General features: G+C 40.2%; 1 long non-coding RNA gene across 1 annotated transcript; it reads right to left on the reverse strand.

Annotated features, from left to right (window-relative positions):
* Positions 1-221: 221 nt before the first annotated feature.
* LOC131203190 (uncharacterized) lies at positions 222-23,827 on the reverse strand. The gene is made up of 4 exons (XR_009156318.1): positions 19,694-23,827; positions 17,621-18,629; positions 2,887-3,056; positions 222-710 (listed from the first exon to the last, which is right to left on the reverse strand). It is a non-coding gene; the product is annotated as an uncharacterized LOC131203190 (long non-coding RNA).
* Between the last annotated feature and the right edge of the window lie 1,393 nt (positions 23,828-25,220).

Genomic DNA, 25,220 nt, shown 5'->3' on the forward strand with positions numbered 1-25,220 from the left:
ATTCTAACTACTATGCCATAATGATTCTTAAATAGTCAATAAAACAGAAGAGAGAATAGTATCGGAAATACTAAATTCTAAATTCATACTAATTCTACCTAAAAGGCATGCCCAAAAAGCAAATGCACACTATTCTGCATGCTATACCAAGGGAATCTGCAGTGAATATTAATATCATGAATAGCATAGCAAATATGGATGCGAAAAAGCAGTAAGGGAAAAAAACTAACTTTATAGTTGAACCACCACAGTTTTTATTAAATTAAACAGCTTACTTTAAAAAGCAAACTTATATAGAAACCCCAGAACACAGAATGTCTGGTTATGGCAATAGGATAAAAAAAAGAAGGGAAAAATACATATACTTTGCTAAGGATATTTTTAAAACAAATTAATACAAGGTTTTATTTTTCTAGATAACCTATATGTGTGTTCTGGGCATAAAAAACTCTGAAGACACTTATATTGTTGTATTAGTCCAATTCTGTTTTCCAGGTGTTTTCTCCATCCACTGACCCATGCAAGACCTTTGCTTGCTTCCTTGCCATGCTCACCACATGAGCTCATTGATAGACAGACAAGAACTTCCCTCCTGCTTCCTTTTTCCACCATGCAACATTTTCTTCCCTTCTTCCAGCCACCTTCAGGCTCCTTTCCTTCTGCCATTTTCCTGTTGTTGTTTTAATGGGACTCTGGTAATTTCAGTGGGACTGGTATAAAAAGGAAAGGGAAAAGGAAAGGTGTACCAATTCACTGGTGGAAAGGTTACATGTCAATTATATTTATATTAAATATACATAGGTGTGACAGTAGCACGGCACTAATTCAAACACTCAGGAGGAATGCCAGTAATGCAGGTCACAACTCTCAACACTAGATGAATTCAGTGTTTGTTCCCAACAAACGCTCCTCCCAACTGCCTCTCCTTTAAACTCCATCCCCAGGTGTGCCTTGTGAAGGGTGTGCCTTTCCTTCCTCGTAAGCCACATAACCCATGTTGCTCTCTTCTGCGTTCTTCCCTGCACTCCCTAGGATGCGGAAGGGGTGGTCTTCATCTGAACCCCCTCTCCCTTGTTCTACCTCTCCCCTGCTCTGCCCAGTCTGACTTTGCCCTTCCCCAGTTTCCTCCACAACCAACAGAGCCACTCTCCCGCTCTCTCTCAGCTGTTCGTCTCAGATTCAGACTCTGATGGGGGCATGACAATAGGTTACAGTTACATTAAAAGAGCCACCACTCCATCGGTTAACTAGTGGGTTGATTAAACAACAAATCAAGGAACAAAAAGTTCGCATTTCACTATCTTGCAGCCCACAAAAGATCTGTGGAGGGCAGTGATTAGAGCCCAAAGAAGAAAGGACTAACCCACCACAGAACATACATTGGTGTGGAAGCTTTGGCTGCAATGAAATGAAGTGTGACAGAGTACACAACTTGGGCCAATATAGGTTGGAATAAACTAATTTTGATGCAGAGCAAGGAAAGAGAGGCCAGGATGCACATTGTGCATTCATATCATCAGAAACAGTAGGTGGGATTTCCCTATGTTGACTCAGTCTTCCATCCTTCCAAGGTGGGTAAAATGAGGACGTAAACTGTTGGGGGCAATATGCTGAGTCTGTAAACCGCTTAGAGAGAGCTGTAAAGCATTGTAAAAGCGGTATATAAGTCTAAGTGCTAGTGCTAGTGCTAGTGCTATGTTGAACTAAACAGGAAGTGAGCATGAGCCTTGCCCCACAGGACATGGTCTTGGTTTTGGTTTTCCACTGCATCATTGCAACAAGTCTGCCTATAAAGCATTGTGCATGGCTGTCACTCTTCAAACTGCTGACCCTGCTTAGCTCAGTTGTAAATCTGGAATGAGTTCTTTGAGTTCTATTAGGCCACCTTTAATGTTGCCTAGCAAAGGGGAAGCAGAATCTAGCTCTCCTGTCTAATTGGATTTACTGCTGCATTTCAATTGGTACAATTGGTTTTGTAGGCCCAGCCATCTCAGTAATGAAAACGAATGGAATGATATTTGGACTAGAAGTCTTTCATGGGCAAGTACAGAGAGCCATTTCATCAGCTCTGCCTTTGGTAAAATGAGAAAAGTCTGTTGCTGTTGCTTTGCTTTTCTCTCTCTCTCTCTCCCACCCACAGCCCACCTCCAAGCCAGAAGCGAAGGACAGTTCATCATCACTACCCATTTATTCTGACAGAAGTTTATACAGTATGATAATGGGTCGTTTGAAAGGCCTTTAAATATACTCAGTGTGATAATTTTATTAGCCTTATGCATGTAGCCTCTGCAACTGAATTACTGGCGAGGAGAAAATATAAATACAAATTATAAAACCATTACGCTCAGAGGGCATTGTGTGGGTGGGGGGCGGGGGAGAACTTTCGCCTGCCCAAGCCAAGCTGGTATCCTTTCTTCTAAAAAGAAGCAATTCTTTCTTTTAAAACTGCAGGAAGTCACTGTGAGAGCAGATGATAGAAAGAGTGGATGGAGCCCTGCAGTTTTATGGACACCAGAAAACTTTCTTCTCTTGTTGGTTTATTCTTGGAGACAGGGTTTACATTGTCAACATGTTGTTCAGTTCTGGACATAGAACTGATGAAAATTTACTTGTGCATCACATTACAATATATACCCAGACCTGACTGAACTAGCTGGACACTTTCATTTCTTATATTTGGAAGAGATGCAAATTTTGTCTATGTGCACATTATAGGTGATGATGGATTATTCACAAATATACATGGACCACGTACATTGCATTTTTCACCCTTGTGTCCAGCTGAATTAAAACATGCATTGTCAGCTATTTGCAGGTTAATGAGAGTGATGCTCAGTCTGAAGGAAGATAGCACAAGAAACATCAATGTTCACAGAAGCAATTTACCTCAAGCATGCCTTAAGACCCAACGTTCATTCCTTGCTGTCTTTCTCCATAATTTCTTACTTGAATGTTGCCAACATTACATGGTGCTAGGTCAAAAGTGTGGCCTTCTTTACTTTAGTAATCAATCCTGCATGCCCATTTAGACATTGATACTATTGAGAACAGTGGTCCTGCAAAGGGTAAGTTCAAACTTGATTATTGTACAATTGTTTACATCTGTTTGTTTATTCTGAAGATTTGTAAGGCTATCTATATTAAAGACACAACTCGGGTCAGCTAGCAAGTCAAGAAGCAATATATTAACAAGACCCCCAAAAAATGAAGTTAAAATAAACCAATACAAAATGAACCAATACAAAAAGCAAGGTATCACATAAGAAATTCATAGTACAAATGCATGTATATTCAGTTCCTGTAGTAACCTGGCCCTAATATCTGGGAAGAAAGCCAAGAGGATTGACCTGTCCAAATCTTTAATGGGGCAGATGGTGCAAAGGGAAGGTGTATCTTTCAATACCACAAGATGATACTGTAGAGGAGACCTTTAATATGCTGACCCTGTTGGATCTGGTGGAATAGGAATAGGTTCTTGTAAATAGATGGTTCTGCAAGCCACCTAGTTCTGTGACATCTACAGCTTAAAAGGTGATAACCAGGACCCTGAATTGCACCTGGAAGCATACTGGAAGCTTGTGTAATGAGGATATCAAATTGACAAATTTTGGTATAATTCTGGTATAACTAAAACTCTTTGAGCCGCAGAAACTTTTCACACCAACAAGAGCAGAGGGGGTACTACATGTGTACTTTTGGATGTCGCTGAATTTCAACTTCCAGCATCTTTCACCATTCGAATTATTGCATAGGGTGCATGAAAGCTCGGATTCAGAAGTATCCAGAGGGACAGATGTTACTGGCTCCTGTACTACAATGTAGGGAATGAATAAGATTTATCTCCTACAATGTAAAATCCTTTGTGATAAGGAAAAATCTCAGGCTAGATGTGATGGTGTGTGGGAATGGCCTTGGGAGATATAGCAAAGAGATGCAACCAAGTTGATAATTAGATAAAAGGTAACTGAGCCCACAGCAGGAATGTGGACAAGGCAAGAGACCAAAAGAGACCATCCCTAGTTTTGGAGGATGTAAATGAGACTTTGGGCAGGAAGGGATGGAAAGATGTATTTTCATTCTTGCAAGATTTCTCAATGTAGCTTTACAATAAAGTAGAATTAGCTCATCTGCTAATGTTTCCTGCCTGGCTTACCTCATAAGGCTAGCTCTAGAGTCCTCAGAAATTTGAATCGTGCACTTTAACTTCTTTACCACTTTCCCACTCTATGCCTTCCTCTCAAAGGAAGCCTAGCCAACATGGTCAGTCAAGACAGAATCTTTACTTTACAGGGTCAATTCCACCCTGTCTAAAAAGCCATCTCAAATTTTGCCATCTCGGAAGTCTGTCAGCTCTGCAGGGAATTCACCTTCCGATTTCAGGATGATGGTAAAATTTCCAGGATTTTGGTCTTGGACATGGAAGTGACATTATGCTTTAAAAAAGTATTCATTTGTAGGACCTGCTTATGGTTGATGGCAATTTTGTTCCACTTGCTTCAAGGATCTTATCTAGGTCGCAGCTGTTTTTGGTCAGTAAAGTCAAGACCAACCTGTATTTACCACAGACTTAGCATTGTTAGTTTTAGAACCTGCTTCGCAACCTAAGAAAGCATTCTGCCATTTATATTCCTTCTCCTTTTACCTGACGTATAACGTGTCCAGAAATATTTTACAAGAAGAGTTCTCCATTCCTCTGAAAACAACAAAATACCTTATCCCACCAGACTTGAAATCCTAGGCTTAGAAAACTTGGAACTCCGTCGCCTACGACAAGACCTAAGTTTAACTCACAGAATCATCTATTGTAATGTTCTTCCTGTTAAAGACTACTTCAGCTTCAATTGCAATAATACTAGAGCAACCAATAGATTTAAACTTAATGTCAACCGCTTTAATCTAGATTGTAGAAAATATGACTTCTGTAACAGAATCATCAGTGCTTGGAATACTTTACCTGACTCTGTGGTCTCTTCCCATAATCCTAAAAGCTTTAACCAAAAACTCTCTACTATTGACCTCACCCCATTCCTAAGAGGACCATAAGGGGCGTGCATAAGCGCACAAACGTGCTTACCGTTCCTGTCCTATTGTTTTTCTTTTCTTCTTCCTATATACATATATGCTTATACCTCCTTATATTTACCCATATATGTGTTTATATATTATATAATCTTTTTGTACGATACCTACATGTATTGTTATGACAAAATAAATAAATAAATAAAATAAAATAAAATAAATGATTTCTATCTCCTGAGTCTTGACTTCTACTGCAAAATCCCCATTCCCTCCCCTCTCCTGGGGGAAGGATATTGCAAAATCTCCATTCCCACCCCAATCTGGAGCTGGCCAGAGGTGGCATTTGCCGGTTCTACTACTCAAAATTTCCACTACCGGTTCTCCAGAACCTGTCAGAACCTGCTGGATTTCACCCCTGGTCCTGCTTTACTTGGGTAACACATGTAACTATGACCCCTTGGCTTTGTTTGTCCCTCTCGATTTTGAATCTGTGCAGAGGTGACTCTCCTCACCCCTATCATAAAATTACTTAGTAGACAACAGTGGCTGCTAGTCGCTGACTAGACAGACTCAAGAAAAAATAATTTTAATCACTTGCATTATTGGTTATTGAATTAATGTGCTTTTCTTTTTAGATGAATTATTTTTGAAATACGGAGCCTAATTGCAGATGCCTGCACTTCTTACCTTTTTGTTGTCCAGGTTCAAATTAATGTTCTTGTCTGAATAATATTTGCATTTTAATAAGATGTTTTTTCCTATCTTGCACACGCTCATAGTTAGATTTTATTTAATTCTTGTTCTCTGTCCTCTGAATCTCTGTCAGGGTTTGTTTGTCTTCTTGCTTATTTTTAGCTTTTACAATTCAGTGTGATATTAATTTGAAGTTAAACTATTCCATGCCATTACTTGGTATTTCTGTGATCTGTGTGGTCAGGGGTTGAAGCATCATATGCTAATTTGTCATGAGTGGAAACAGATGCATTATAAATGAAATCTGAATGTAGCGTTAGTATTAAAACCTGGAAACAGCTGTTATCTATCCGAGAAATTCTGTGCACATAAACAGGTATAACACTATAGGTGTATACATATATCTCTACAGCTGTAAACTTGCTACTTAAAGAGATATACTGTATTTTTGGGAGTATAAAATGCACCGGACTATAAGATGCACCTACCTTTTTTGGTGAGGAAAACAAGAAAAGGAAATCTGCTTCTGCCCCCCAGCAATTTTGACTCGTTGCAGCAAACAGAAAATATCCTGCTTTACTTTAATTTTCGTTTTCAGCATAGCTTGATTAGCACACAAAAAAAAATATCTGCTCCCAGCAATTTATCTCCTTGCAGCAAGCAGCAGAGGCCCTCGCAGCAATAGGCAATAGCAATCCCTGCAACCTGAAACAGCTGAGAGTTGGGAGCTGATTCAACTTGTGACAATCAACTTGTGCTAATTAGGCTGTGCTGAAGCTGAAATGGGCTGTTTCTTCTTGCTGCTTGCTGCAAGGAGGTAAATTGCTTGGAGGCAGAGGCCAAAGGGTGGGGGCCAGTGGGTGGGCAGGGCTACATTTGATGTATAAGATGCACCCAAATTTTCACCCCCTTTTAGATGGGAAAAAGGTGCATCTTATACTCCGAAAAATACGGTAGGTACATATGTAAATTTGGTTCTCATTCATGCTGCTTTGGATAGAATAAAATTTCAAAAAAAAGCATTAGAATGTTCATGTTTATGTTTATGCGTAATCACCTTTAAAAATGGAATTAGTGTCTCATTAGGCAGTTTGATTAAATTAGTATTAGAAACAAGGATCCCGTACAGGACCTATTGTAACAAAGCTTTGAACTCTGAAGGTTATTAAACTAGCTTAGATGTTCTGGGACCAAAATACCTAAAAATTAAACTTAATAACCAACAAATGCAACTTATGAAATTATATTTGAGGCTATAAAGGCAATCAAATAATAACAGGTCTACATTGTGGGAATTTAGCACAAACAGTATTTGAGGCTCATAGCTAAAAACAGTCAAAAAGAGCAGTGAAGTATCTATAAAAGACCAGTTTGGTGTAGTGGTTAAGACACCAGGCTAGAAACTAGGAGACTCTGAGTTCTAGTTCTGTCTTAAGCACAAAGCCAGCTGGGTGACTATGGGCCAATTACTCACTCACTCGACTCTAGAAGGAAGCAATGGCAAACCACTTCTGAAACTTCTCTACTGCCAAGAAAATTACAGGGATCTAGTCCCAAAGATAGTTTTTCAAAAGGCAATTGGATATTTTGCTTGAAGACATTTCTCTTCTTATCCATGAAGCTTCTTCAGTTCTCGGATGACAAGCAAAATGTCTTCAAGCAAACAAAGAAAATCCAGTTACCTTTTGAAAAACCACCTTTGGGGCAATCATGACCTGGATGACTGAGAAAATCCATAGACATATATGGGCTAGTCCAGCAATATCTAGGAGTGCATAAGGACTCAATTAATGATTCAATCACCTACATGCACAAAGACGCACTCACAACTGTGTACAGCAATTTAGCACTTAATTCAGCTCAGGGAAAAGTTTCAGAGCACAGAATATTCAGGTCAATGAAAGAAAAAGTAGGAGTTCAAAGAGTGCAGGGCGAGGGTGCTATTCAGCAGGTTCTGGAGAACAGGTAGTGGAAATTTTGGTAGAAGTTTGGAGAACCGGCAATACCACCTCTGGCTGGCCCCAGAGTGGGGTGGGAATGGAGATTTTGCAATATCCTTCCCCCAGAAGTGGGGAGGGAATGGGGATTTTGTACTATCCTTCACCCTGGAGTGGGGTGGGAATGGAGATTTTGCAGTATCCTTCCCTTGCCACACCTACCAAGCTATAGCCACCAAGCCAAGCCACGCCCAAAAAAAGGGTATTTAAAAAAATTGAATTCCACCACTGGTACAAGGGAAGTAGAAGACTTTCACTAATGCTTCAAATTTTAACATTCAGTTATAAAAATAGCAGGCAGAAATAAATTGGAGACTTACACCAAAAAAAAGCATGCATCTTTAAATTACAGCCAGGGAGAAACGAATTGACAAGACACAGCTTTCAAGCATACACATACACACACACATACACATACACACACAAAAATGTGCTACAGAGGAGCCACTTTTACACAGGCACCTCTTCAATAAATTCAAATTATTGGATTTATTTGTGCCCATCGACTCCGGGCAGCTTCAGCATTAAGGAATGGAGCAGGGGTGGGTTTTAGATCTGTTAGCAATGGATTTGCTGCCCCATTGCTGATGGGCATGACCATGTTGGGCATGACCTAATCAGCCGCCTGCACCATGCCAGATAGGCATTTTTCACCCTCTCCAGGCTCTGGAGGCTTTCCTCAAGTCTCCAGGAGGACAAAAACAGCTTCCCCCGAGCTCCGGAGACCCTCCGGAGGCAGGAAACAGGCCTGTTTTTGGATTTCCGGAACCTCCAGTAGGTCTGTTTTTTCCCTCCCAGACCTTCTGCGTGGCCCTTGCACTTACCTGAAATGATGAACGGGTTGCATGGAGACTTCTGGGAGGATAGGGGTGGGGTGGGAGAGGCAGGCATGGCCAGCCAGGGTTGGCATTTGGGGTTCACCGAACCCCAGCAATCCTTGGCTAGAGGATTGCCCAAACCCTGCTAAACCCCCAGAAGCCCATCCCTGGAATGTAGAATAAAGGGATTTCTGGATTGGAGATAGAAAAAGGCAGCCCTGTGCAATATTAGCATACCATTCCAGTCAGGGGTGAAATCTACTTACCTTCCTTACCAGTTTGAAACTGCACGCACTGCGTGCACTTAAAACCAGGAAGTAATGACACAGAGGCACGTGGGTGGAGCTTCGCTCCGCCATCACTACCAGATCGCTGAACCAGCCGCCAAGATCGCTACCAGATCACACGATCCGGTCCAAACCAGGAACATTTCACCCCTGATTCACCCCTGATTCCAGTCCTCATAAGTTGATATCAGATGGATCACCCAATAATTGCACAGAAAGGCATGAAAGTATTCAGATCAATAACTGATTGTTTGACTGGTCCACTTTGTGTGCAACTATATATATATATATATATATATATATATATATATAGGTCTTTGGTTGTTCGGGTTTTCTCCCGTGTAAAATTGGAAATGTCTTGGCGACGTTTCGACGAAGTCTCATTCGTCATCTTCAGGCTTCAGCTTCGTGCTTCTGGGAGCAATGTGTGATTGCAGCTGTTTCTTCCTTTTAACTGCTTGTGGGGGTTTGAACTGATTGGGTGGGAGCTTGGCTGTGCTCTGATTGGATGGGGGGTTTTCTGTGCTCTGATTGGATGGGGGGGTGTCCTGTGTTGGTGGGGGCTTGGTTGTGCTCAGTCTAGTCTGTGCTGCAGGGGGATTTGAGCTGGTGAGCTGCATAGCTGTTGTTTGGCTTTGTGGTCGTGCTACATCTTCATAGTGGGTGTCAGTCTGCTGCATGAATGGATTGGAGGGGTTTGAAATGGCTAATGTTGCAGCTGCGGTCTGGCTTCTGGTCCTTGGTCGTGCTTCATGATCAGTGTGGGTTTGGGTCTGCTTTCTGGGTAGATGTGCAGTGGTGACATCCTGTGTGGACCTTGTGAGTGTGGGTCTGGTGTCATTCCTCGTGTTAGGGACTCGTTTGTCAATAAGGGCGGATTTCCAAATGGCTGGTAGGCGGGAGGTGTCATCTCGTTTGTTCATGCTGTGTGGGCGTTTTTCTATCTCAATGGCTTCTCTGATTATTCTGTTGTTAAAGTGTTCAGTTTTGGCGATAGTTCTGGTCTTTTTAAAGTCAATATCATGTCCTGTGACTTTAAAGTGTTGGACCAGGGAAGAAATTGGTTCCTCTTTTTTGGATGAGTTCTTGGGTTCCTCAATCGCACTTATTCTTCTGTTGGTTTGTCCAATGATGGCCCCTAGGACACGCACTCTCACACCACGACCCAGCACAGATCAACTCCGTAGCCAAGACACTCATCTCCAGAACAAAATGCTTAGCTGATGAACAACACCTAAAACCCGAACTAGACACTCTCACTAACGTACTAACATCCAATGGATTCCAAAGAAATAAGATTACCAAACTAATCCAAAAAGAACCCCCCACTAAAATCCAAGACAGAGAACAAGAAAACGGCACAGCCCTCCTCCCATATATAAAAGCACCACAGACAGAATCAGCAAGATCCTCCACAAACACAACATCAAGACAGCATTCTGCACAAACAGAAAAATATCCACCATCCTAAGAAACCCCAAAGACAAAATTGAGTTAGAAAATCAAGGAGTATATGAAATCCCATGCACCGCCTGCCCCACCACATACATTGGACAAACCAACAGAAGAATAAGTGCACGCATTGAAGAACACAAGAACTCATTCAAAAAAGAGGAACCAACTTCTTCCCTGGTCCAACACTTTAAAGTCACAGGACATGATATTGACTTTAAAAAGACCAGAACTATCGCCAAAACTGAACACTTTAACAACAGAATAATCAGAGAAGCCATTGAGATAGAAAAATGCCCACACAGCATGAACAAACCAGATGACACCTCCCGCCTACCAGCCATTTGGAAACCCGCCCTTATTGACAAACGCGTCCCTAACACGAGGAATGACACCAGACCCACACTCACAAGGTCCACACAGGATGTCACCACCGCACATCCACCCAGAAAGCAGACCCAAACCCACACTGATCATGAAGCACGACCAAGGACCAGAAGCCAGACCGCAGCTGCAACATTAGCCATTTCAAACCCCTCCAATCCATTCATGAAGCAGACTGACACCCACTATGAAGATGTAGCACGACCACAAAGCCAAACAACAGCTATGCAGCTCACCAGCTCAAATCCCCCTGCAGCACAGACTAGACTGAGCACAACCAAGCCCCCACCAACACAGGACACACCCCAGCCAATCAGAGCACAGAAAACCCCATCCAATCAGAGCACAGCCAAGCTCCCACCCAATCAGTTCAAACCCCACTAGCAGTTAAAGGAAGAAACAGCTGCGATCACACATTGCTCCCAGAAGCACGGCTGAAGCCTGAAGATGACGAATGAGACTGTCGAACGCGCAAGACACTTCCAATTTTACACGGGAGAAAACCCGAACAACCAAAGATCTATATACAAACACCCGTGAAAACCTCAGAAAACAAATATATATATATATCTCAATGGCTTCTCTGATTATTCTGTTGTTAAAGTGTTCAGTTTTGGCGATAGTTCTGGTCTTTTTAAAGTCAATATCATGTCCTGTGACTTTAAAGTGTTGGACCAGGGAAGAAGTTGGTTCCTCTTTTTTGAATGAGTTCTTGTGTTCTTCAATGCGTGCACTTATTCTTCTGTTGGTTTGTCCAATGTATGTGGTGGGGCAGGCGGTGCATGGGATTTCATATACTCCTTGATTTTCTAACTCAATTTTGTCTTTGGGGTTTCTTAGGATGGTGGATATTTTTCTGTTTGTGCAGAATGCTGTCTTGATGTTGTGTTTGTGGAGGATCTTGCTGATTCTGTCTGTGGTGCCTTTTATATATGGGAGGAGGGCTGTGCCGTTTTCTTGTTCTCTGTCTTGAATTTTAGTGGGGGGTTCTTTTTGGATTAGCTTGGTAATCTTATTTGTTTGGAATCCATTGGATGTTAGTACGTTAGTGAGAGTGTCTAGTTCGGGTTTTAGGTGTTGTTCATCAGCTAAGCATTTTGTTCTGGAGATGAGTGTCTTGGCTACGGAGTTGATCTGTGCTGGGTGGTGGTGTGAGAGTGCGTGCAGATAGCGGTTTGTGTGTTTTCTTCTGGTATATGGTGTGTCCTAGGGAGCCATTGGGTTTTCTGTAGACTAAGACATCCAGGAAGGGAAGTTGGTTATTAACTTCTGTTTCCATGGTGAACTGTATTTTGGGGTGTAGGCTATTGAGGTGTGTGAGGAAGTTGTCAAGTTTTCTTTCCTGTGGCCAGATTATGAAGGTGTCGTCTACATATCTGAGCCAGAGTTTGGGTTTGTGACCAGATTTTTCTAGAGCTTGGGTTTCAAAGTGTTCCATGTAGAGATTGGCAATGACAGGTGAGAGGGTGATCCCATGGGTGCTCCTTCTACTTGTTTGTATTTTTGTCCATTATAGATGAAGTATGTGTTGGATAGGCAGTGGTTGGTCAGATCTAGGATGTGTTTGGGTTTTATTAGTATTTTAAATTTTAAATTTATTTTAATTCTGAGCCATTTAGTAATTTTATATTTTAATCTGTTTTAATTGTATATATTTTGTATTTTACTCTGGCTATACACCGCCCTGAGTCCTCCAGGAGAAGGGCGGTATAAAAATTTAATAAATAATAATAATAATAATAACCCTTTGCCAGCAAAAATGGAGCCCAGGAAGACTGCATGAAGCCCTCATGAGCTCCATTTCCGGCCACGATAGCCTCCTGCAACACCCTGCCAGTGAAAACAGAGCTCAGCCACACGCAGCCATCACGAGCTCTGTTCTCAGCTGCGATGGCCTCCTGCAACCCAAGCAAGAGCCCTCCCAGCTCCATTTTGACTGGCAGAGGCACTGCGGGCCAGTCTATCACCACATCCAAGGCGACCCCCTGGGCCAGATCTAAGCACTCCATGAGTTGGATTCAGGCCTTGAGCTTGACAACCCTGTTCTATATCATTCTTAATAAGAAATGGAACAGTTTCCCACAATCAGCATTTCGGACTTGTTAGAAGCATACATGAATGAGATCTGCAGAAGCAGCAACAATTCTAAATACTGGCTTACTGGTAGATTCTTTTTTTCTTTTTTTTTTGGAAGGGCTGATTTGTTTCTAATGCAAATCCCAGCATGTAAGCATTGCTCTTTTCTACTGATTAGCCAAAACATAAGAGTCCAGAGTACTTTTTCCTGTTGCTAGTTTTCAAAAGACTTGAGTCTAACAAGTCTGCAAGAATTACTATTTATATCAAGGTAATCAAGAAATGGTGCAAGATCACAGGCTTGTTTAATCAATCAATAAGAACAATAACATGCATTTTCAGGATTGATTTAAAGGTGCAGAGGCCTCTATGTAGTGCTTCGGCACTATTTTCTCTTTTGAAGAGAAAATAAAAGAGTGTTCTGAGCACAAGATGTTGAAGTAGCTTAACTGTTAGTGAATGAGATGTAATTCCCCAAAGATCTAACCTCCTTGCCTTTCAGGTGTATGAACTTTGCCATTTATTTCCAAAGAGCATATATGTAGAACTGTGTACAGCAAATTTTATAGAAAAGATAGAAAATCACGGATAACCTTTGCTCACCTAGGTTTCTTCGATTGTTCTCACTACTGAAGACACAGGCTACTAAAGTAACAATTTCCCTATGCTATATTTTAGTTAACAATAAATAAAATCCTATCATTCCATGTGAGTTAAATACTGTATATTCTTATTTGCACATGCTGCCACTTCTCTGGATTCTAGCCTGGCTTTATCATTAATACTGAGAGGTCCAACTTCAGTATCAGCTACAGTATGTAACTGCCATGAACCAGTACAGATAGTCCAGGGGTGGGCTTCAAAAATTTTAGCAAGGGCTTTCCTCGAAACTGTTCCTCTTGAGACTGATGAATAAACAGTTAGAAAAGAGTCAGGGAGCGATTTTTATACAGATAACTGCAGTGATGTTATTGTATGCACAAAGGCAAAAAGGTATGACAATATCTAAGGTGGAGAGATGATTGGTGAAAATGGACTTGCTGAAATGGCTAAATGGACCTTGTTTGACTAGAGGAAACATCATGTCTATATTCGTGACTGGAAACCCCTTATGGACTTTTTGTATAAAGAAAAAAAATGGACTTAAGATTTATAGTTTTGATGGTAGGCAGGACATATTATATAAAGAGGAATGTCATAAGGTAAGATTAGAGAGAAAGATTAATTGTGTTTATATGTGTGAAGGAGATGAGAAGCCTCTTCTTTATAGCTGCTTTGTATCTTTTCATTCTATTCTTCTTCTATTCATTTCTTTCTCCATCTTTAGCTTTTTCTCTCCCTTTCTGTTTCTTCTTTCATTCTATTTCATTATATAATAATTATATTATAAACATATAATAATTACTGTATACTATTATATACTAATAAAAACTATAGGTTCTTATTGTTGAAACTTTTATACACACACAAACACACATGCAACATATATATACACACACTTGCACATACACACACACATATACATACACATACACATATACTATATACATATACATACATATACTATATATGTATACTATATATACTATATTCAGCTTCGTGCTACTTCGAAGCACGAAGCTGAAGCCTGAAGATGACGAATGAGACTTCGTCGAAACGTCGCCAAGACACTTCCAATTTTACGCGGGAGAAAACCCGAATAACCAAAGACCTACATATATATATACATATATTTGTTTTCTGAGGTTTTCACGGGTGTTTGTATGTAGGTCTTTGGTTGTTCGGGTTTTCTCCCGTGTAAAATTGGAAATGTCTTGGCAACGTTTCAACGAAGTCAACGTTTCGACAAACCCAAACTCTGGCTCAGATATGTAGACGACACCTTCATAATCTGGCCACACGGGAAAGAAAAACTTGACAACTTCCTCACACACCTCAATAGCCTACACCCCAAAATACAGTTCACCATGGAAACAGAAGTTAACAACCAACTTCCCTTCCTGGATGTCTTAGTCTACAGGAAACCCAATGGCTCCCTAGGACACACCATCTACCAGAAGAAAACACACACAAACCGCTATCTGCACGCACTCTCACACCACCACCCAGCACAGATCAACTCCGTAGCCAAGACACTCATCTCCAGAACAAAATGCTTAGCTGACGAACAACACCTAAAAACCGAACTAGACACTCTCACTAACATACTAACATCCAATGGATTCCAAAGAAATAAGATTACCAAGCTAATCCAAAAAGAACCCCCCACTAAAATCCAAGACAGAGAACAAGAAAACGGCACAGCCCTCCTCCCATATATAAAAGGCACCACAGACAGAATCAGCAAGATCCTCCACAAACACAACATCAAGACAGCATTCTGCACAAACCAAAAATATCCACCATCCTAAGAAACCCCAAAGACAAAATTGAGTTAGAAAATCAAGGAGTATATGAAATCCCATGCACCGCCTGCCCCACCACATACATTGGACAAACCAACAGAAGAATAAGTGCACGCATTGAAGAACACAAGAACTCATTCAAAAAGAGGAACTAACTTCTTCCCTGGTCCAACACTTTAAAGTCACAGGACATGATATTGACTTTAAAAGACCAGAACTATCGCCAAAACTGAACACTTTAACAACAGAATAATCAGAGAAGCCATTGAGATAGAAAACGCCCACACAGCATGAACAAACGAGATGATACCTCCGCCTACCAGCCATTTGGAAACCCGCCTTATTGACAAACGAGTCCCTAACACGAGGAATGACACCAGACCCACACTCACGAGGTCCACACAGGATGTCACCACCGCACATCCACCCAGAAAGCAGACCCAAACCCACACTGATCATGAAGCACGACCAAGGACCAGAAGCCAGACCGCAGCTGCAACATTAGCCATTTCAAACCCCTCCAATCCATACATGCAGCAGACTGACACCCACTATGAAGATGTAGCATGACCACAAAGCCAAACAACAGCTATGCAGCTCACCAGCTCAAATCCCCCTGCAACACAGACTAAATTGAGCACAACCAAGCCCCCACCCAAACAGGACACACCCCCAGCCAATCAGAGCACAGAAAAAACCCCATCCAATCAGAGCACAGCCAAGCTCCCACCCAATCAGTTCAAACCCCCACTAGCAGTTAAAAGGAAGAAACAGCTGCGATCACACATTGCTCCCAGAAGCACGGTTGAAGCCTGAAGATGACGAATGAGACTTCACGAAACGTCGCCAAGACACTTCCAATTTTACACGGAGAAAACCCAACAACCAAAGACCTATATACAAACACCCGTGAAAACCTCAGAAAACAAATATATATATATATATATATATATATATATATATATATATATATATATATATATATATATATATATATATATATATATATATATATATATATATATATATATATATATATATATATATATATATATATATATATACACACACACACACACATACATAAATATACATACATACATACACGTGTGTGTGTGTGTGTATGTGTATGTACACAAGCACACATACACATGAATTCATGCACACATACAGTATATATATGCAAATACATATACACATATACATACATGCATTCATGCATACATGAATGCATGCTTATATAAATACACATGCACACTACATCGGACAATGTTTCTCAACCTTGGCAGGGTGTAGGCTTCAACTCCCTGAATTCACCAGCCAACAACATTGATATAAATCTGCATATTCGAATATCTTATGTCAGCTTTTTTTTTAAAAAAATTAAGTCAACATCAAATAAGTCAATATTAAAACCAAACGATTATGTAGTAATTAAAAATGTATTCATTATGACTCAAGCTATAAATTATGAACTGACATTTTAAAAGGCAATAATTTATGCATAATGTAAGAAAAATGGCATATTGAACATATCATAAAGAGATTAAATATTTTAGTCTTATATTGGAAAAATCTAAAACTGTGGATATAGTACAAACTCATTCATACGAATTTAGCCCAAATTATGAAATCAGTTTTGACAAGAGCATAACTTGATTGATCATTCTTCTACAGAATAACTTTTCATCTTAAGTTTTTGATCAGTCAATGAAAATCCATGTATGTGTTCCAATGTCACAGTATGAATATACCCACTTGCAAAGAAATGGATAAATCCTTTTGAAGGCCCTTGAAGAAATGAGATCTCAAGGGAAGGCAAACTGAATTTCTTCATTTATCTGGTTCCCATGTCATTTAAAACTTTAAATGTAAGTACCTTTAAAGCAGGTAGGGGAAGCCATGCATCTAGTTTATGGTTGAGGAACTATAACCTGCCAGATGCTGATGGATTATAAATCCCAGGACTCTCTACCCTTTATCATATTACCTGAGGCTTCATGGCACAGTAGTTCAGAAATATTTGGAGAATATTAGGTTTCCCAGTTCCCGTACATGGTTAGAGTATCTACATCTAATAAAGCAAGTCCTTGCCTATTGAAGTTGTACAAAACAGTAGTAATAGTTACTATTATTAATGGTATAGCAATATTCTACTGAAACAATGTGATTTAGACATCGTTTTATAATAACAACTTTGCACATTTATTTTAAAGAAAAAGAGTTCGTAGCCAAATAGAGATGCCCTGGATATCCTTGAATGAGGATGATGCTAACTATAGAATATGAAGTTGATGTTAACTATAGATTATCAAAATGCCATTTTAGTGAAAGAGCATTCTATTATTATCAATTATTAAGTTACAAATAAAATATTAACCGACCAAGACCATTCTTGTCAATAATAGGCATGGACATTCAATCCCACCTGGAAAGGATATTTTCCCATCTTTTATTAGACTTAATAGACAGGGGTGGTATTCACTTACCTTCGCTACCAGTTCACAAATGTTCGCGCATGCGCAGAGCATCAAAAACAGGATGTGATGACGTCCAGGCGGATGGGCAGAGCCCCTCGCAGCTGCCACTACCAATTCACCCGAACTGGATAGAACCGACTGAATACCACCACTGGCAATAGAAAAAATGGAAAGTTTATGTTATGTCCCTGGTAGGGACAAACAGACTGAGGTAAGATGATTTGTAAGAGTCTAACAAGATTTTTTAGTTAACATTAACGTGTTAACAGGTTCACTAATTTTGCGGCTAGCGAGGCTGCTCGGCTAACAAGAGCAGCGGCTGTCAGCCCATCTGACAACTTCTTACACACTCACGCCCGATTCATTCGAGCCAATCAGGGCTCAGCGGCTTCTGCAGACCAGAGTGTAGCCTGGACGCAGCAGTTTAAGTAAGAGGATATTCACAAAACTCACTTTGGGTCACATTTTTTTTTTCTTTCTGATATTTTTGCTCTTCTATCCTGGACATTTTAGAACAGCAAATGAAATGTCATCCCCTCTGTAACTACATTTTGCTGATTAATCTCTAAGATGTCATAAAGAAAATGCCACGCTTGCAGGTCTGATTGCCTGGATGAACAGTTTGGCCCACTTTGGATTGCTACCATTTTCCTCTGAGCAGTTCAAGGAGAGGCTGATTTGAATCTCGCCCCAAAGCTGCATATCTAGACAGAATGGAGGTTTACAACAGCCTTGAATCAATTAAACCAAATACACATTAAGGCCTGATTGTAATAATAAACTGGTACTGTATTAACATTTTGTTCATTAAACCTGTTTAATTAAATTTAATTGCACTTTTCCATTACAACGGCTACTGAGAAGCGAAATAACCACATATCGTCTTGTCTCCCATGACCTAATCATCTCCTCCTGCTGCCATTAGGGAATAGAGATCATCATTCAGAAGAAGGCAGAAGGTTTTAGGAGGTGTGCTTAGATGAGGTCTGAGGTTAATGAAATCACTGGATAAATCATCCTAATAAAAAAAAAGAGAGAGAAAGAAAATATCAATTAATTTGCATGCCTTAAGCCTCCAAGCCTGCTATTTCCAATCTATTCTCTGAAGCTTTGATCTTGTTTCAAGTTGTGAAATGGATGATTAGCTTTAGCCTATGTTTTCCTCAATGAAAAATAGGAATGTGTTAGGAAGAGGATGAGAAAAGTAGATTTGGAGTTTGGAGAACAAAGGGAGGATATTCATGTTAACTGTGAGAGATGCAGGGGCATCTCACATAATCGTCTTTTTTCCTTATCGATTGCCAGAAACAAACTAAAGGCATATACCAAAAAAGTTTAATTCTATAGATTGGAATTTTATCCATATCACAAGTCTCTTCAAAATATTATCTAGCACCCGCACAACATGAGACATATATAATGACCTGCTGGGGCTTAAGAGCTTGTTGTTGTTGTTGTTGTTGTTGCAGTGATTGTTATACAGGGGGAAAAAAGGAGATTTATTGACCTTCCCATGAGCTGCATGTCTGGCTAAGGCTAGCTTATTTTTCAGTTGGTTGTACGGGAATGTTAAAAAAGAAAAGCATCCAATAAACGAACAACAAAGGCATCATTTATTGCTTAAAAAGAACCATGTTACTGCTTTATGAAAAAGTTGCAGCCAGGGTGGAGTTGCTCTCACATATACATATGGTATACACATATCATATCTAAAGAGAATTCGGCCTGCAGGGTGCTTAGATCTGGCCCGTGGGGTCACCCTGGAAACAGTGAAGGACTGGCCCACGGTGCCTCTGTCAGTGAAAATGGAGCCCTCCTGAAGGGCCGCCGCAGCCCTCCTGAGCTCCGTTTTTGCTGGCAAAGTACTCGGGCCACCGCAGGTGCCCCCGACACAAGTGATAACGAGTTGGCCATGCCCACCCTGGCCACGCCCACCCATCCTCCCCCCCCTGAGGTCAAACACAACCTTGATGTGACCCTAAATGAAATCAAGTTTGACACTCCTTGTTCTAGAACATCTTATCTAAACCTTCTAGATCAACTTCCTTACTCTTTACATTATCAGATAATCTTCACACTTACTTTTCCCTAAACTGGCAGTGACAGATCAACTTTGCAGTATCCTAGAGTAAGTAGATCATTTTGACCCTTTTCCGTTGGTTCAACGTGAGCGTGAGGTGTAGCCATCATTGGCTGCTCTCTTAGATGGTATACCACTCCTAGTTCATTGGACCGCTTAATAACATTTAATATCATCATTGCAATGTGCTCCATTTGAAGCGGCCCTGAAAGACAACTCAGAAACAACAACAGGTTCCAAATGCGGCAGCCCACATTTCCAGTGTTGAGTGCATTTAATCAGAGGTGAAATCCAGCAGGTTCTGACAGATTCTAGAGAACAAGTAGCGGAAATATCGAGCAGTTTGGAGAACCAGCAAATACCACCTCTGGCTGGCCTCAGAGTGGCGCGGGAATGGGGATTTTGCAGTATTCTTCCCCTAGAGTGGGGTGGGAATGGAGATTTTGCAGTATCCTTCCCCTGCCATGCCCACCAAGCCACACCATGCCCACCAAGCCATGCCCACAGAACTGGTAGTAAAAAAATTTGGATTTCACCACTGCATTTAATACATTTTTGTGATTTGTGTACTGCTTGTCGATCGGTTTTGAGACAGGGCTGTTTTTTTTATCTCTATAGCTCATTATGGTTTGGAACCTACAGGATCCCTTATCCAACCATTACTGGCTCAACCTATTAAAACAACTAGCAGAAGCAAATCCACAAATTTAGAGATTTGAATAGCTGAATGGAGTAAATGCACCAATTGTCCCTCTATGCTGATTTTTCAGAAATTTTTGAAAACAGAATTGTTGCAGAAATTTTCCTTGACTTCAGGTATGAACCTATCCTTTCTTTTTATTCTTTTATTGTTCCATTGTTTTGGCTGATTGTTGCTTTTATCTCTATTCCTCTTTAGTTTGAAATGGTTTAGATTTTTAGTCTCTGAGAATAATTTTGACTGAGATTGAATAGAAATATGTTTCAAATACATCTATATTTTGGCCCAAATAAGAAAGGATATTTGGAAGCAGCTTAGCCAGCCTAAAACCAAGTTGCGAATGTGAATGGAATTAACATGGCATTATATGTAGGCAATAGAAGAAACCAGCATTTTTTCTTTAGACTAAGAATTTATTATCCCCCAATTCCCTTTATTCTTCTTTGGAGGTATTTTTAATTATACTTTCCTCTTACACAGAAATGCTCTCAGAGGAAATACTAATGGAGTAATAGTAGTGGTAGTAGTAGTAGTAATAATGCATAGCAATAAAACAGTAGCCCAATGGAGAGATTCTGAGAAGTGTTGTGAGAACATTTCTCCAGCATTTTTTCTATCCATTGTCATGTGGTTTGATGAAAGAAAAATTACTTCCAGCTTTTCTTCCAAAACAGAAGAAAATGTGAATCAAAATTGTTGTCGGTAGAATATGCATTTTCTAGAGACCTTTAAGGTTTTTTGAGTGTGAATGTTGTATCTCTCACTGTAGAATCCTTTCTTGGGAAGCTTACAAGCTCCCAAGTTTTCCATTTTCCAATTGAAAATGACATAGGGGAATATTTCCTGTCTGTACTTTTCAGAAAAGGACTCAGCCACAGAAACATCTGAATGATAAAAAGATGTGTCCCTTGAAAGCAACAATGCCAAGGCAGAGGTGCTATTTAGCAGGTTCTGAGAGATTCTGGAGAACCGGTAGTGGAAATTTTGAGTAGTTTGGAGAACCAGCAAATACCACCTCTGGCTAGCCCCAGAGTGGGGTGGGAATCAGGGGTGGGTTCTACTTACCTTTACTACCAGTTCGCAGCGGGAGCAAGGGCTTTTCTGTGCATATGCAGAAGCTTCTGTGCATGCGCAGGTGACCCATGATGACGTCATGGCAGGTGGGCAGAGCCTCCTCCGCTGGTTTTACTACCAGTTCAAGAGAACCGGGAGCAACCCAACACTGGTGGGAATGGAGATTTTGCAATATCTTTCCCCTGGAGTGGAGTGGGAATGGAGATTTTGCAGTATCCTTCCCCTGCCATCCTTCCCCTGCAGTATCCTTTCCCAAGCCATGCCCACCAAGCCACGCCCACAGAACCAGTAGTAAAAAAAATTGAATTCCACCACTGTGCCAGTGATAACATTCTCCACATTTCTAGTAAAAACAAAATACTAGAAATGCTCAGGATTGATACCATCAATAGAAATTTAAAAGAAACCTGGCACTTCAAAAATGAGGAAGAAAGCAGACGCCTCTTTTATAAGATGATGTAATTCACTTGTTTTACTTGATTAAGACATTTATCTACCCACTCATCTTCCAACCAACTTTAAATAATTTCTTTTTAAAAATTGCATGGTCAAATTGCGGCAAGCATTTAAATGAAAGACTCCCCGTATGCAAGATTCATGAGATTTCCAAGAAATCACCCAAGATTTCCATTTTCGCATTTTCTATTGGAAGTTTTAACTAGATTTTGGAGATTTAGCAGTTGCCTGTAAATCACATTACATGCTCCTCAAATTGGGTTAGTCTCCTCCACAAAAATCAATCTCAATTCTTTGGCATCTTGGATGAAGAAAAGTATTTGTTGTTGTTAGTCTGGAAGTCATGTCTGACCCATCACGGCCCCATGGACAGCATTCCTCCAGACCTTCCTGTCCTCTACCATCTCCAGAGTCCATTTAGGCTTACACTGACTGCATCACAGTCTGCATTTTCCATCAGAGGAAAATGTGATAAGGAAAGTTTTAGAGTATGAAGAGATGGATAGACTTACAAAAGAAATAAAAGATAAAGGAAAATCAGTCACCTTCTTATTTTGCCCATTTCTCCACTGAGTCCTTCCTTCTCATTAGGTGGCCAAAGTATTTGAGTGTCATCTTCAGTATCTGGCCTTCTAAAGAGCAGTCAGGGTTAATCTCCTCTAGGACTGACTTGTTTGATTGCCTTGCAGTCCAAGGGACTCGCAGGAGTCTTCTCCAGCACCAGAGTTCAAAGGCCTCAATTCTTTGGCATTCAGCTTTCCTTATGGTCCAACTTTCACAGCCATACATTGCAACTGGGAAAACCATAGCCTTGACTATACTATAGATGTAGGTATACTACATTCCAAAAGTCAGCATGCAATTAGTTACTCTCTTTGCAGCATTTTTGCTTGTGGCTGCTTACTCTTTCCCATCAGCTTTCCCCAACCTAAACAATAAAAGTATAACAGGTCCTATTTTTAAGTGCACAGCAGTGCTTGCGAAATTGCAGTTTAAGATTAAATAAAATGTTTTTGTTAAATCAGACCAAAGGAATTGTCTACTTTTGTTTTGTCAATAACGACCTTGAATATGCTTGCGGGATGTCTTCAAGAAGAATTTATTCCTATCAGAGATACTCAAAATCTTTGCCATGGAACTACCAGAATTATATATGAATATATGAATTCATATATCCAAGCATGAGCTACACAATGAAGCAATGGACTTCTTTCTAAATTAGTGCTGGGCAGTTTTAGGAGAGAGGTGGAATATCATAATAAACTGTAATAGTGGGAAGAAGAGCTTCTATGGATGTGCTTTGCAAAGTATATTTATTTATTTAATTTATATAGCCACCTATCTCACAGTGACTTTTTCAGAATGGACTCTGCCAATATTTGAGGCTAAAACTTAAAAAGAACACTTACAGGAATTGGGTATGTCTAGTCTAATAATAGATGAACTAGAAGAGACATGATAGCAGTGTTCTGATATTTGACCCCCTTGTTTCCTACAGAGACAAGTGGGTCAAACTATTTTCCAAAGCATCAAAAGGAAAGATGAGAAACAATGGATGGAAACTATCCAAGAAGAGAAACAACTTAGAAATAAGGAGAAATTTCCTAATGGTGAGAACAATCAACCAATGGAACAGCTTAATGTTTATGCAGATTCTCAGTAACCCAGGTCATGATTATCCCAAAGATGCTTTTTCAAGGGCAACCAGACTTTCTCGTTTTTCTTCTTCAGCTGAAGAAGCTTCTTGGATGAGAAGCAGAATGTCTTCAAAGAAAAACAAGAAAGTCTAGTTGCCTCTTGAAAAAGCACCTTTGGGACAATGGAAGACCTTGCCTTCAGAAGTTGTGGGTGCTCCATCACTGGACATTTTCAAAAAAAAAAAAGACTGGGCAACCATTTATTTGAAATGATACTACTTGAACAGGGGATTGGGTTAGAAGACCTCCAAGGTCCCTTCCAACTCTATTATTCTATATATTGTAATACTTAGCTGATATTGCTGAGCAGATTCTACTGGTATTTTTCTCTTCTAGTCCATCATTTGCATGAAGAATGATATATCCGAAAAATAATGCATATTTCAGAAACTTGAAGCAAAAGAGGAGGAGAGAGAGCATATTAAAAATGCATGCATTACAATTAGTGACATTTAAAAAGAGCCTGCACTGCAGGTATTTTCAGTGAAAAGCCTGCATCAGAAACAATTACAGACACTCAGGAGTTTACAGGACATCAACAACAAAATGAAAAGTTGCAAAGAGAAAAAGTTGCAGGGTGTATGCATGTGTGTATGTGTGTGGTAACTAGCACAGATAGTTAAACTGCCTAGATGGAGAGTGATTTTTACATCTCTGGGTATTAAAAAATGCCAAGTCTCCCAGGAGATAAAATTATCATTTTATGTTATTTCAGGCATTTAAGGTCACATCTATCACTGGGTTGCACTTCACTAAATCCTTTGCTTCTTCTGGGAATAAACGGTCAGATTTCTCAAAGGAGTAAGGATCCTTTATCTAAAGTAAACTTACCAACTTGATTCATTTGACAGTTTCTGCCTAGCTCAGAACCGCTGAAGATAGAACTTGACTAACAAAGAGCAATTAGAGGAGGGGGGAAGGCCTTAATTTTTAAATGGCAAGGGAAGAACTGTCTAGATCCAGTCCCCTGTGAAAGGTTTAGTTGGTGGTGGGTAAGAATCATTAAGAGAAACACTATACAAGTGTGAATAGAAATGATACTTCCTTAATGAAAGTCACATGTTGGAAAAGCCTTGCTGCTCTATTTAGCAAGTAAAATAAGACTGTAAGTGTTCCTAAGTGGTAGATCAAATTTACAGTAAAATTGGAGCGTAGATTTGTGTGGTGTGTGCTGAAAACATGCAGTCTTTCCCCAAAGGTCTACAATTGGCAGTGGTGAAAGGCTAATTCGAACCTTTCAGTTATCCATGAGGGAAACTGCATATTTCCTATAGTGTTGTTATACAGAAACCTACAAGACTGCAGAAAGAAGAGTCCATGTAATTTCTTAAATTTAATGAAGCCCATTAATTTTATCCATCTGCATAGAAGCAATCTTATATAACCATGTTTTTTTTTTTAAAAAAAAGGGGGGAATAGGAAGTTCCCAGTATGTCATCCCCCTTATACTAGACACTAATACTAGGCATGCAAATAGCAATGTTTTGGCTGTCAGAAATAACTTCCCTCCATAATGTTTGTGTAAGATATAGCTAAAATTGCCCACTTCCCAGCTTTGGGAGAGCAAAGCTCACCAAGGGAGGGGAAGGAGGAAGAAAGATA

Source organism: Ahaetulla prasina, chromosome 8 (genome assembly GCF_028640845.1).
Source record: "Ahaetulla prasina isolate Xishuangbanna chromosome 8, ASM2864084v1, whole genome shotgun sequence".
Taxonomy (NCBI): Eukaryota; Metazoa; Chordata; class Lepidosauria; order Squamata; family Colubridae; genus Ahaetulla; species Ahaetulla prasina.